The sequence below is a fragment of the Nicotiana tabacum genome, chromosome 3, assembly GCF_000715075.1.
Source record: "Nicotiana tabacum cultivar K326 chromosome 3, ASM71507v2, whole genome shotgun sequence".
Classification (NCBI taxonomy): Eukaryota; Viridiplantae; Streptophyta; class Magnoliopsida; order Solanales; family Solanaceae; genus Nicotiana; species Nicotiana tabacum.
This window is the reverse complement of record NC_134082.1, coordinates 60,825,561-60,841,762: the sequence shown is the minus strand read 5'-3', so window position 1 is coordinate 60,841,762 and position 16,202 is coordinate 60,825,561.

Sequence of the window (16,202 nt, the reverse complement as noted above, 5' to 3'; positions counted from 1 at the left end):
TCAACAACAATAGGCCCCCACTTCACTCATTTCAATTGGATATTTTTGTACATCGAGTTTCAGGACATGTACCTGGTATGTAGAAAATAAAAATGGGGTAAGCAATCAGCAACAGCAAACAACAAAATATAGCAGCAGAAAGCCCAACACAGTAGCTTCAACACCTCAATCCAGAAATCCCAGCAACACGGAGAAAACCAGTAAAAATGGAGAAGAAAAATAGTCCGGAAATCTCTCTTTGTTTTCTCTTTCTAGATTTCAACTCTCTCTGGTGTTCTTCCGCTCTCAATATTTCAGAAAATTTGGTTCTATCTTTTTTACTCTCTCCAAAATGAATTCTGCCCCTGTATATCGAGTGTATCCAGAGTGTATACCGCTCTCTCCGCCCCCTTCGTTTTTTCTTCTCCTCTCTTCTTTTTTTTTTTTCTCCTATTTATAGCAAAATTTTCGAGATTTTTCAGATTTTTTAAAAAATATTTTATTATTTTTTAATTAAAAGAAATCCACTTACAAATTATTTTATTTTTTTATAAAAAGAAATGCCACCTTTCTTTACTTTTATTTTTTTAAATTCCAACTTTAATTACTTTTATCTTATTTAAAATCTCATTTTTTTACTTTTTAAAAGAGAATTCCACTTTATTTAACTTTTCTTAAAAAACAATCCACTTTCTTTTGCTTTTCTTTTAAAAATGCTACTTTCTTTTACTTTAAATTTTTTTTAATTTTCAGATACCTTTATATTTGTTTTTTTAATTCCAACTTTCTTTTACTTTTTATTTTTTAAAATTTTCACAAAACTTTACTTTTATTTTTTTAATTTTCTACTTTCTTTTACTTTTTAAAAGAGAATTTCACCTACTTTTACTTTTATTTTTTTTATTCAATACTTCCCTTTTTCTTATTTTTTAAATCACTCCCAAAAATTAAAAAAATTAATATTTTTTCGATTTTTTTTTATTATTTTAAAAATAAAAATAAAATATATTAATAGTAATAATTCACCTTTTAAATTTTGTATTTTTACCCTATAATAAAAAGTGTAACAAAGCTAAAAATTGTCGGTTAAAACCCCTAAAATATTTACATAGAAGAAGTGATAAATTTTTTTAAATATTATCAAAAATTAGGTGCTCACAGTATTGAGGTGACGCACATGCTAGGTGACGGGTGTGTGGACATGCAATGTAGGAATTGTAACTTGGTCAATTCCATGGAACTATATAGTTAAATAATCTTATCGTTATCCATATATTCTCCAGGTGTTAGAGAAATTAAGCTACAAGTCATGTTAGAAATCATGCTTCGGCTACACCATGGCATTGTTATGACCCACAGAGGCCGTGTTACATGTTGAATTATTTGCTTAATTTGCAATTATGTACTTAGTTATAACTATTATTTGCATATCATACCTCAATCTTTGTTGCCCTTTATTGATACGTCATATCATCATTGTTTGGGCTCATTTTCATGATTCTTGTAAGAATGAGAGACTGGAGAGACTGATGACTGAATGAGACTGAGGGACTGATTATAAGGATATTTATGGGATCGGACTGCACGCCAAAACATGGTTTATTGATTCATGTCATGATTGGCTTAATATAGCGCTTGGGCTGGATTTGCCCCTCTGAATTCTGCACACCCACAGTAAGCGCAGGTACCTACTGAGTGCAAGCGCAAGTGCTAAGTGATTAGGAGGATTGAGTGATTGTGAAGATGGAGTGACCGTAAGGAATAAGTGATTGAGAGGATAGAGTGAATGGGAGGACGGAGTGATTGTTACCCCGAGAGTATGCATATAATTTCATCACTATTTTGTACTCCAGTTGGCATACATAACTATGATGACCCAAAAGGGTAAATTCTGTGTTTCAAGACCTTAAAACCCTCTTTTTGTCTCACCTCGATTTGCGTGCGTATTTCCGGAAAGCTTTTATGTGAAAACTAGGTGAAATAAGGAAATTGGCTATTAAAATTGAATAAAGTTGACTTTGGTCAACATTCGTGGTAAACGGACCCGGACCCCTGATCCGACGGTCTCTTAGGGTCCATAATAAAATTTGGGACTTGGGCATATGCCCGGAATCGAATTCCGAGGTCCCAAGCCCGAGAAATAAATTTTTAAAGAAAATTATTTTCTGGAAAATATAAAGGTTTTTAGAAGTGAATTGATATACTTCTTGATGTTATCGGGCCCGTATCTTGGTTCAGGAGCCCGGTACAAGTTTGAAATAATAATTAGGTTGAATCTGTAAAATTTGGTAAAGATCGGAATTGGTTTGGTATAAAACGGACCTAAAGTTGAGAAATTGGAAATTTTGGTGTTCTTGAATGATTTCATGAATTTGGGGTTTAATTCATAGTTGTTGATGTTACTTTGATGATTTGATTGCACGAGCAAGTCTGTATGATGTTTTTAGATTAGTGTGCATGTTTGGTTTGGAGCTCCGAGAGCTCGGGTGAGTTTTGGATAGGTCACGGAGTGAAATTTGACTTAAGAAAACTATTACTGTGTTGCAGGTCTGCAGGCTTTGCAATTGCGAAGCCTGGCTCGCAATTGCGAGCTCGCATTTGCGACTAACCATCGCATTTGTGATGACTGGGCAGGGGGTGACCTTCGCATTTGCGAAGCTCCAGTGGCATTTGCGAATCCAACAGTGTTCGCATTTGCGAACGGTCGTTCGTATTTGCGAGGTTAACAGGGCATGTCTTCCTTCGCAATTGCGAAGCCTTGGCCGCAATTGTGAGTTCATGTTCGCAAATGCGATATTTGCACCTGTGTAAATCATAACTTAGTCGAAAATTCTTCATTTTTCAAACTTTCTCAGAACCTAAACTCTTTTGGGCAATTTTCTAAAGAAATGTTTTTCTCCAAATCGATTGTAAGTCATTTCTAACTCATTTTATTTAATCTATAACATCTTTTCACATGATTTCAACTCAAAATCAAGGGTTTTCATGGGGGAAATTGGGTGTTTTGGGTAGAACCTAGGATTTTCAATTTTTTGGGATTTGGACCTCGATTTGAGGTCCGATTTCAAAACAAGTTATATATTTGAGTTTGTGGGTGAATGGGTAATCGGGTTTTGGTTCGAACCTCAAGTTTTAACCATGTGGGCCCAGGGTCGATTTTTGACTTTTTGGGGAAATCTTTATAAAACATATTTTCATGCATTAGAATTGATTCATTTAGAATTTATTAATTTCGTTAAGTAAATTGTGGCTAGATACAAGCGAATTGGTGATGGAAAGAAGAGGTAAAGCGGTAATTGAGGCTTGAATTGTGTTCATGGCATCGAGGTAAGTGTTTAGTCTAACCTTAGCTTGAGGGATTAGGAGTTGTGTCCTATTTGCTATGTATTAATTGTTGAGTACGACGTATAGGCATGGTGACGAGTATCTATACATTGGTGTCAAGCATTCCCGTGAGTCTTATACTATGTTTAATATGACTCCGTTTTGTATTGTTCATGCTTTATATGGCGATTTCTATTGTGGAACTAGGCTTGTGGAAGTATTATTGATAATTGAACATTGTAGAGCGTTGGCTCAAGTTGAGAATTGAATTGCGAAGTAATTGTGGAATAGAGAAGAGGTTTATGATATTGTATCGAATTGTGAATTGTGAAGTAATTGTGGAATACATTAACTAACATGTAAATATAGAGATGCATCATTTCTTATCTCAGTTGTACTGGCCATATCCTACATGTTTGGGCCTTATCTGTTAAATTTGGAAGCATGTCTACCTTTCTGTATCATATTTTTGTAATTGAACCGTACCTGTGAAGCCCGTCATTGCTTTCAGCCAAATAGTTAGACCTGTTACTTACTGAGTTGGTTGTACTCACGCTACACCCTGCACTTCGTGTGCAGATTCAGGTGTTTTCGGTCACGGTGGTTGCTGATTCTCAAAGTTTTCAGCCATTCGAAGATTTTCAAGGTAGCTGCCCTGGTCCGCAGACCTTGACTCTCCTCCCCTATCCCTCAGTTTTACTTATTTAGTTTCTGTTTTTCTTAGACAGTGTATCAGTCTTTGTATTGATATAGATGCTCATGTACTCAGTGACACCCTAGTTTTGGAAAACTTCTGTATCGAGTTGTGACGGTTTTATTCATTTTTAGGAGATTTTTCACCTATTTAAATCTGTTTTAGTATATTTTGAATTTGAAAGGGGTGGTATGTATGAGATATCGGCTTGCCTAGCATCATGATAGGTGTCACCATGGCATGTTGACTTTTGGGTTGTGACAACAGGCAAAGGGATAAGAGTTAAAATTAAGGGAAAGATAACATTACAAGAGGGATTAGAAGAGAAAAAGAGTTAAAATTACATTTGAATACAATTTTGGATTCAATGGATAGGAAAAAGGTAGCAAAATATACAATTATAATTTAAATAAATAAAGATAAAAATGGAGATGTATGGGAGGAACAAAGAAGAAAAACATAGCTCAAGAAAATAAAAGAAATTGATGAAAGAAGAAAACGAAGCAAAGAGAAGGAAACAAGGAAAAAGCGCCTTGGGAGTGGGAAAATAAAAGAATCAAGGGAAGAAGAAAAGAAAATCTGGAAGCCGCCTCAGACAGGATTATGTATTTGAATTTTCGAACTCAAGTCATGAGTACAAAACTCATATGACTAACCATAGCACCTGACAGTCTGCTTAAGAAATAGGTTGCCACTAGGTTAATATAACCGATTTTCCGGAAAAAATATCTCAAAAAGTATATGAAATTCTAGCCGAGAGTCCGGGTGGCGTGCCACCCCCACTTCCCTATGTAAATCTACCCTTGTTTTCGAATGAAATGAAGTAAGACCGTGAAACAAGGTAGTATAATGGTAGGAGCTGTCACAAATACACCAACACAGTTCGAACTCCATCACCGTGTTGGAGTTTCACTTATATAAGTTTGAAAATCCAACACAATCAGGGCAGATTTAAGATTTAATGACTACGGGTACTATTATTTTTAATGGAAACCTATCACTAGTGAAGGAGATTGAGTAGGGTGTATATTTTGTCAGTTCGATGAAGGGGAGCCTCGGAGCAACGGTAAAGTTGTCTCAATATGTCTTATTGGTCATGAGTTCGAGCTGTGAAATCAGTCACTGATACTTGCATTAAGGTAGGTTGCCTACACCACACTCCTTAGGGTGCAGCCCTTCCCCGGACCTTGTATGAATGTGGAATGCTTCGTGCACCAGGCTACCCTCTTTTTATTTAGTCGGTTCGATATATTTTGAATTAATTTGGTTCGGGTCTATTTAAATCATTTTAGAAATAATTTAGTTCGATATACAAGATTTTTAATGCATAAATAAATAGGCGATCACCAAACTGAATAAGTTTTGTCTAATTCGATCTAATTTTCTCTATTCAAATTTCATTGAATAATGTGATTAAAAAATATAAATATAAATAAATCATGTTCAAACAAATATCTAGAAAAAAAAAGGAATAAATATATAATTTAATAAATAATAAAAATAGGTACAAAGAGAGATGAAGTACAAAGATGAAGATTGAAAAGTTAAAAGAAATAAAGAAAACGAGCAGAAAGAGAAGAAAGAAAAAGGAACAAGAGAAACTAGCTTGGGAACACCGGTGGTGAATATCGATCCTACGTTCCAGATGAGAAGTTGGCATTTTGACCATGGCATCTGAAAAATTTATTTTGTATCTCACATAACACACAATCGACACAAATTGTGTGAAACCTCTTTTTTGTCTCATAATTTTATGGACCTAAAAGTGTAAGATATGGGTCCATAAATCCGTGAGACAAAAAGGTAGAAATGACACCAGATAACCATTTTAAAGGATTGTTATTTAGGAATTAGTAGTGTGTCCTGAATTTAAGTTTTTCAGTTTAATTTTTTAGGACAAAATATCCTGAATTGTCCTTAAATTCAGATATTTAGTGTAAATTTTTAGGACAAAATAAGTATTGACTAATCTCTAAATAGCATCGCTGAGAATGACTATATGTGCACTTGCCCCGACAAAAAGAGGCCTCACACAAGTAATATCAGTTGTGTGAGGCATACCATAAAACTTTTCATAGCACCTAAAGTGAATTTGTGACTCCGGGTGTAGGGCCACCCTTTTATTGTGTAATATATCAATATTTTTATAAAATTTTACCTGAGTGTTCGGATGGCGTGCCACCCCCAGTTCCCTACATATATCCGCCCCTAAATGCTAGTTTAAAGTTTCAAATTACCACACATTGTATTAGCATTTTTCTGTGCGTTATCTCAAATATTTTATTTTATTTATTTTTGTATTAAAAATAACTATCTTTAAAGATCATTTCAAATTGCAGCTAAATATTAAAAAACGGCCATCCTGTTATAAAATAAAGACTGTAAAGTAAATTAACCGAAGACAAGTATAGAGAGAAACTGATATATTATTCAACTTCAAACTGATATACATAATTAAAACAAAATCTCCTCTATTTGTAGAAGAAAGGAAGTTGATGAGGAAGCTACTACGACAAGCTGGTATGTAAGTTGCTTGTAAATTGATACTGCAAGCTACTGTATAAGCTGCTTATAAGCTCCTACTGCAAGCTGTTGTGTAAGCTTCTTGTATGTTCTTATCGTACCAGCTATAGATAATCTTCTACATGGGATAATATTTATCCATAATGGAGTACCGAAATGATAAACTTCTTCAGGAGGCTTATTTTCAATAAAGTACTAAACAGATAAATATATTTACAGCGGAGTCCAATATGGATAAGCTTTTTGAGGAAGCCTATTTATAACGAAGTACTAAATGGACATCCATAATATAATATATTTATAACATTTCGTCTTGGATGTTCATTAAATGAAAATGTGCCTCATTAAAACCTTATTAGGAAAAATCCTGTGGGAAAAATTTTAGTTAAAGAAAAAGAGTACACATATGTAGTAATTGTTAACTGCCTCATTAAAAACCTTATAAGGAAAATCTTGTGGGAAAAACTTAGTAAGGGAAAAATAGTACCATGCATATTTTACTCCCCCTAATGAAAATCTTATTTTAAATATTTGAGTCTCCGCATACCAATCTTGTATACCATCTTCTCAAAATTTGAAGTTGGTAAAAATTTAGTGAATAAATCTGTCAGATTGTCACTTGAATGGATTTGTTGCACATCGATATTACCATTCTTCTGGAGATCATGTGTGAAGACTAACGTTGGTGAAATATGTTCCGTTCTATCTTCTTTTATGAATCCTCCCTTTAATAGGGATATGCATGCAATATTGTCTTCGTATAAATTGTGGGTCTTCTATCCCATTCCAACCTATATTTTTCTCGAATAAAATGAATCACTGATCTCAACAATACACATTCCCTACTTACTTCATGAATAGTTATTGTCTCGGCATAATTTGAAGAAGTAGCAACAATAGACTACTTTGTGGAGCGTCATGATATGATAGTACCTCCATATATAAATACGTACCCGATTTGAGATCGAGCTTTATGGGGATTAGATAAATAACCTGCATCTGCATAACTAACAAGATCTGCACTACCTTTGTTAGCATAAAACAAAACCATATAAAGAGTTTCCTTTAAATACCGCATATTCTTAATCCCATTCCAATGTCTCCGGTAGGAGAAAAACTATATCTTGCTAGCAAATTATTAGAAATTGCTATGTCAGACCTTGTAGCATTAGCAAGACACATAAGTGCACCAATTGCACTGATGTGATGACCCGATAGGTCATCTTATATTTTAGAAACTAATTCTGTGCTTTGAAGCCTTAAATACCTCATCTTAGCCTCCTTGATTTGCGTGCATAGCCCGAATATTTTTTCGGAAAGCTTTTATGTTAAAATTTGAGAAAATATGAATTGTTGGCCTTAAAAATCTATTTGAGTTGATTTCGATCAACATTTTGAGCAAACGGATCCAAATTCATATTTTGATGATCCCGCTAGGTCTGCATCGTGATTTGAGACTTGGGCGTATGCGCAGAATCGAATTCCGAAGTCCCTAGCCAGAGTTATCGCACTTTGTTGAAATTTGAAGGTTTAAAGGCTTAATGACTTTGAAAGTTTGACCAATGTTTGACTTTATAAATATCAGATCCGTATTTTGGTTCCGGGACCTAGTATATATCCATACTATATTTATGACTTGTCTGTCAAATTTGGTAAGAAACAGAGTTGGTTTGACATGACTCGGATGTCCGGTTGTGAAAATAGAAGTTCATGAGTTCTCTTAAAATTTTCCTTTGATTTGATGCTCAATTCGTAGTTCTAGGTGTTATTTTGGCAATTTGATCGCACGAGCAAGTTTGTATGATGTTTTTAGATTGGTGTGCATATTTAGTTTAGAGCCCCGAAGGCTCGGGTGAATTTCGGTTAGGCTACGGAGTGAATTTGGACTTAGAAACATTGCTGGTGTGCTTTAGTTCTGGTGCAGGCCTCAGACCTCGCAATTGCGAGGTCAGGCTTCGCATTTGCGACCTCTGATAGGTTCGCATTTATGAGTAACTCCTCACATTTGCGAAGAGTAGCTGAGGCACCTCAGTTTCGCCTTTGCAAACAATACTTCGCTTTTGCGAAGTGGGGCTGGGAAAGGCTTGATCACATTTGCGATCAATTTGGTCGCAATTGCGGAAGATCAATGTTTGTATTTGCGAACAAATCATCGCAAATGCAATGAGAGCAGAAATGGAAAGACTTCGCATTTGCGCCATGTCGTAAATGCAACATTTGCGACTGATCAAATAGCTAATAAATGGGATTTTCTCTCATTTTTCAAATTTTCAAAACAAGAAAATCCTAGAGGTGATTTTCCCAAGCACCCTTCTTCCCCAAATGATTGGTAAGTGATTCTAATCTAGTTTTTTTCAATCTTTCAGTACATTTCCTAAGATTTCTACCAAAAATCTAGTATTTTCATGGTGGAAATGGAGGTTTGGGTAGAATTAGGGATTGTTGTAAATAGGGATTTAGACCTCGAATTGAGATCAGATTCCAAAATAAATTACATAACTGGGCTCGGGAGTGAATGGGCAATCGAGTTTTGGTTCAAATTTCGGGTTTGGACCAAGCGGGCCCGAGAGTTGACTTTTGTTGACTTTTTCAATAATAACATAAATTGAATCCTTTGTAATCATGGGTAGTTCCTAAGGCTTAATTTGAATCATTCTGTTGGTTATTTGCTAGATTCTATTGGTTCGGAGGCTTGTTTGAAAGGCAAAGTTGTGGTTGAGCTTTGAGTTGATCTTTGGAGCGAGGTAAGTATTGTGGTTAACCTTGACTTGAGGTATTAGGATTTGTTTGTTAATTTGCTACATGTTTAGGTATTGGGTACAATGTATATGTGAGGTGACGAGTACTTATGCGTTGTTGTTGGGTTAAGGCATACGAATGGGATGGTTCCTTGTAATTTATTGTTTACTTTGATCATGTTTTCCATGCTTAGACTAGTTATTTATTATATTGATTGTCCTTACCGCGTTTATGGGCTTTTGGTGATAATTGAGGATTGTTTCTAAAGTTGATATTGGTATTGTGGAACCATTATTGATGTAAGGCTTATTCTTGTTATTCTATCTCCCTGTTGTTACTTGTTCATTGTTATATGGCAAGGGGGAGTGTTCATGCACGAAGAATGATGTGTGTCGTATGTGAGTGTTAATGCGCGAAGGGTGATGTTGCGCCATATTGTGAGTGTTAATGCACGAAGGGTGATGATGTGCCATGTTATGAGAGTTAATGCACGAAGGGTGATGTCGTGTTATATTTATTGATTTATACTGAAAGTGAGAGTAAAAGCACGAAGGGTGATGCCGTGTAGTATTATTGTTTCATTGTGAGGTTGAGAGTAAGAGCACGAAGGGTGATGCCGTGCAATTTTCTTCATTGTGCTTAATTGTTTTTATTGGGTAAAGGCATATTGACTAATTTGGTTATCATTTCCATTGTATTTTCTCGTATTTTGTATCCCCTTTAGCATGTCCTCCTCCCAATAGTACATGTTTAGCTTTTATTTATTGTTATCTTGTACGTATACTATTATTTGCACAAGTTTATTACGTGGGTGTCTTGTTATAGCCTCGTTAGTACTTTATCGAGGTTAGGCTTGACACATATAGAGTACATGGGGTCGGTTATTGTCACGACCTGGATTTTTCACCCTCGGGAGTCGTGATGGCGCCTACTAGTAAAAGCTAGGTAAGCCTATTATTCCAATTATTTAACCCTTTTCATTTTTAAATCCCTTAATAGTTGTAAGTTAACAATTTATAAATAGCGGAAATTAAATAAGCGGAAGAATGAAATTCAACAATTAAGCCAATACCAATACGAATCTATGACATGAACCACCCAGAACTGGTGTCACAATCTCACGGACTATCTAAGAAAACTACAAATAAAGTCTGAACAAGAAAGTACATGCCTGTCTTTGGAATATAAAAGAACAGAAAGAAACTAGATAGGGAGGGGACGCAAAGGCCTGCGGATGCCTGCAAGTCTACCTCGGTTCTCCTGATGGACTGAAGGTATATTTTTTTATTAAAATATAAGAATAATTTATATCCATCAAGTGCAGAGTGTAGTATCAGCACAACCGACCCCATGTGATGGTAAGTACCTAGCCTAACCTCGGCGAAGTAGTGAAGAGGCTACCCGACTATCAAATAAACCTATGCAGTTAAAGCATATACGACAAGTAATAATAATGGAAACTAGCAGTTAAAGATGGGAAGGGGAACATGCTGCGGGGAAATATCAAATACCAACAGTAACTCAGGAGAAAAGCATAAAGAACATTTTAAGTTTTGCATTAGTAAGAATAAGGAAACAATAACAAATCAATAGCCACTTTTATTACTTATTATTACGACGCGCAATCCGATCCAAATCATACAACACTGTTGCAGCGTGCAACCCGATCCAATCATATATCATTATTGCGGCGTGCAACCCGATCCAATCATATATCATTGTTGCGGCGTGCAACCCGACCCCTCCTATCCTCCCTTATTACTCCATGTTGCGGCGTGCAACCCGATCCCATGTAATGTTGTTGTGGCGTGCAACCTGATCCCAAGATACAATTCAACACCAATCACAAAAGAATCCCAGCAAGGGAACAATAAGGAAAAAACATTATCCCGGCAAGGGAACCAACAATGAGAATAAAAACATCCCAGCAAGGAAACCAATAGTAAGAAGTAAATACGTCCCGGAAAGGGAATCGGCTATAACCACACTTGTTCCAACATTTAACTTTACAAAAGAAACCTCAACTAGAACCAATACTCAACCATAAACAAATATCACGAGAATAATCATAATTCTTACCCAACACCGAGAATCAACTGCTTAGGCATTTGTAGTACTTATTAAGAACACAACGATTCCAATTTAAGACTCATGTGCATGCTTGACAACAACGTATAGATACTCATCACCACACCTGTATGTCGTACACTACCCTACCACATAGCAAATAAAGCACGATACCTATTCCCTCAAGCTAAGGTTAGACCAAACACTTACCTCGAATTTCCACGGCCAACTCAAACCTCAAACACCATTTTTTCCTTTAGAATTCGCCTCCAAATTACTTGTATCTAGTCCAAATTAATTTAACAACATTAATAAATGCTAAGGAATTCATACTCAATGCTGAATTATAGATTTTCTACCATTTTCCTCAAAAAGTCAAAAATCGATCAGGGCCCGCTTGGTCAAAACTCGAGGTTCGGACCAAAACCCGATCACCCATTCACCCGCGAGCCCAAATATGCAATTAGTTTCGAAATCTAACCCCAAAACGAGGTCTAAATTCCAATTATTCAAAAAGCCCTAACTCTACCCAAATCCCCAATTTCTACCATAAAAATCCTAGATTTTTGGATGAAGATTGATGAAATGCAATGGGAAATTGAAAGAAAAAGGTTTAAAATCATATACCAATGGTTTAGGGAAGAACTTGTCTCTTGAAAATCGCCTCAATGCTCTCTACTTTTGAAAATATGAAGTAAATGGGTTTTGCCCATTTTTTGCTACTGTTTTAAAAATGACTGGGCAGGCCTTCATCGCGGTCGCGATGGGCCTATCGCGTTCATGATGGGTCAGGCCCAGATGGCCATTGCATTAGCATTCAAAGGCTCGCGTTCACGGAGCTTCAGCTCCTCAAGCCCTCACATTCGCGGTCAGGTGGCCGTGTTCGCGTAGAACAATTTGAAATCCCTCCCCCGGGCCCACTAACCCTACGTGTTCGCGAGAGCCTGAACGTGTTCACGAAGGGTAACTCCCCCCACAGCTTTGCATTCACGAAGAACAAACTGGCACCTGAGGAAACTTGCCTTACGCGTTCGTGAGTGAAGCCACGCGAACGCGAAGAACAAAATCTCTGTGCACCCAAGACAGCAAAACCTGCAACATTTCTAAGTGTAAAAACATCCTGAAACCTATCTAAAAGTTACCCAAGCCCTCGCGGCTCCAAACCAAACATGCATACTAACCCAACAACATCATATGGACTTACTCGTGATCAATCGCCAAATTAACACCTTTAACAATAAATTTAGCATTAAGATCAAAGAAGAATCCCAAGAACTCTTAAGTTCAAATTTTAACAACCGAGGGTCCGATTCACGTCATTTCAAGTTCGTTTCGTACCAAATTTTACAGGCTCAACCTAAATATCATATAAGACCTGTACCGGGCTCCGGAACTAAAATATGAGCCCAATACTATAAATTTCAAATACGTTTAAATTTCCAAAAACTCTTAAAATTTCAGTTAAACAATTTTCTTCAAAAATTCATTGCTCGGGCTTGGGACATCGAAATTCAATTTTGGGCATATGCCCAAGTCCCATATTTTCCTACAGACCCTTCAGAACAGTCAAATCACGGGTCCGGGCCTGTTTACCAAATTGTTGACCAAAGTCAACTTAAATTAAGTTTTAAAGACCAAATTAACATTTTTACCAAATTTTCACATAAAAGCATTTTGGATATACGCTCAGACTGCACACACAAATTGAGGTGAGATAAAAGGATGATTTTAAGGCCTCGGAACATAGAATTTACTTGTAAATCAAGTGATAACCTTTTGGGTCATCACATCCTCCACCTCTAAAACAACCATTCGTCCTCGAATGGACATAGAAAAGAAGTACCTGAGTCGGGAAAAAGATGGAGATAACGGCTCCGCATATCAGACTCAAACTCCCAGGTAGCTACCTCGGCAGGATGACCTCTCTACTGAACACGAACAGAAGAGAACTTTTTCGATCTCTACTAACGAACTTGTCGGTCTAGAATAGTTATTGGCTCCTCCTCATAGGTCAAGTCCTTGTCCAACTGGACAGTGCTGAAGTCTAACACATGGGATGGATCGCCGTGATACTTCTGAAGCATGGACATATGAAACACTAGGTGCACAACTAATAAACTTGGCGACAATGCAAGCCTGCAAGCCACCTCTCCCACTCGATCAAGAATCTCAAAAGGACCAATGAACCTAGGGCTTAGCTTGCCTTTCTTCCCAAATCTCATCACGCCCTTCATAGGCGACACCTGGAGCAACACCCGCTCTCCGACCATAAATGCCACGTCACGAACCTTGCGATCGACATAACGCTTCTGCTTGGACTGAGCTGTATGAAGTCTGTCCTGAATAATCTTCACCTTATCCAATGCATCCTGGACTAAATCTGTACTCAATAACCGAGCCTCTCCCAGCTCAAACCATCCAACTGGCGACCGACATCGCCGACCATACAGTGCCTCATAAGAAGCCATCTAAAAGCTTGACTGGTAGCTGTTATTGTAGGCAAACTCTGCTAAAGGCAAGAACTGATCCCACGAACCTCCAAAGTCCATAACACAAGCTCGAAGCATATCCTTCAAAATCTGAATAGTACGCTCGGACTGTCCGTCCGTCTGGGGATGAAATGTTGTGCTCAACTCGACCCGTATGCCCAACTCACACTGAACTGCCCTCCAGAAATGCCAGGTAAACTACGTACCTCGATCGGAAATAATAGACACGGGCACACCATGAAGACAAACAATCTCCCGAATATAGATCTCAGCTAACCTCTCGAAATAATAGGAGACTGCCACAAGAATAAAATGCCCTGACTTAGTCAGCCTATCAACAATAACCCACACTGCATCGAACTTCCTCTGAGTCTGTGGGAGTCCAACAACAAAGTCCATAGTGATACGCTCCCACTTCCACTCAGGAAGCTCAATCCTCTGAAACAAACCACTAGGCCTCTGACGCTCGTACTTTACCTGCTGACAGTTCAAACACCGAGCCGCATACGCAACAATGTCCTTCTTCATCCTCCTCCACCAATAATGTTGCCACAAATCTTGATACATCTTAGCGGCGCCTGGATGAATAGAATACCGAGAACTATGGGCCTCCTCTAGAATTAACTCACGGAGTCCATCCACATTAGGCACACAAATACGACCCTGAATCCTCAGAACTCTATCATCTCCAACTGTAACCTACTTGGCACCTCTGTGCCGCACTATGTCTCTAAGGACAAGCCAATGAGGATCATCATACTGCCGATCCTGGATACGCTCAAATAATAAAGAACGTGTGACTGTGCAAGCTAGAACATGGCTGGACTCAGAAACATACAACCTCACGAACTGATTGGCCAAAGCCTGACCATCTAAAGTAAGCAGCCTCTCACCGACTGGAATATATGCAAGGCTGTCCATACTGGCTGACTTCTTACTTAATGCATCGACCACTACATTGGCCTTTCCCGGATGATACAAGATGGTGATGTCATAGTCTTTCAATAGCTCCAACTACCTCCCCTGCCTCAAATTTAGCTCCTTTTGCTTGAACAAGTATTGCAAACTCTTGTGATACATGAACACCTCACATGACACACCATACAAATAATGCCTCTAAATCTTCAGCACGTAAACAATGGCTGCTACATCCAAGTCATGAACTGGATAATTCTTCTCGTGGATCTTCAACTGTCGCGAAGCATATGCAATAACATTGCCATTCTGCATTAACACCGCACCAAGTCCAATATTCGATGCATCATAGTACACTATATATGGCCCTGAACCTGTGGGCAAAACAAACACTGGCGCCGTAGTCAAAGCTGTCTTGAGCTTCTGAAAGCTCGCATCACACTCATCCGACCATCTGAATTGGGCACCCTTCTAAGTTAACCTAGTCATCGGGGCTGCAATAGATAAAAACCCCTCCACAAACTGATGGTAATAAACCGCCAAACCCAAGAAACTAAGGATCTCTGTAGCTGATGCGGGTCTAGGCAAGTCCTTGACTGCCTCTATCTTCTTCGGATCTGCTTGAGAACCCTCTGCTGATACAATGTGACCCAAGAAATCAGCTGATCCCAACCAAAACTCGCACTTTGAAAACTTAGCATACAACTGACTATCTCTCAAAGTCTAAAGAACAACTCTCAGATATTGCTTATGCTCCTCCCGGCTGCGGGAATAAATCAAAATATCATCAATGAAGACAATCATGAAGGAATACAAATAAGGCTTGGGCACTCAGTTCATCAAATCCATGAAAGCTGTTGCGGCATTTGTCAACCCAAATGATATCACCAAGAACTCATAATGCCCGTACCGAGTGCGGAAAGCTGTCTTAGGGACATCAGATGCCCTAATCCTCAACTGATAGTAGCCAGATCTAAAGTCAATCTTCGAGAATACCTTAGCACCCTGAAGCTGATCAAACAAATTATCAATCCTCGGCAATGGATACTTATTCTTGATTGTAACCTTGTTCAACTGCCGGTAATCTATACACATCCTCATCGATCCGTCCTTCTTCTTAACAAACAACACCGGTGCACCCCAACGAGAGACACTAGGTCTAATGAAGCCCTTATCGAGCAAGTCTTGCCACTGTTCTTTCAATTCTTTCAACTCTGGCGGGGCCATACGGTATGGCGAGATAGAAATGGGCTGAGTGCCTAGAGCCAAATCAATGCAGAAGTCAATATTCCTGTCGGGTGGCATACCCGGCAGGTCTAATGGAAATACCTCAGGAAACTCACAAACAAGAGGCACAAAATCCATAGAAGGAACCTCGACACTAGAATCATAAACATATGCCAAATACGTTTAAATTTCCAAAAACTCTTAAAATTTCAGTTAAACAATTTTCTTCAAAAATTCATTGCTCA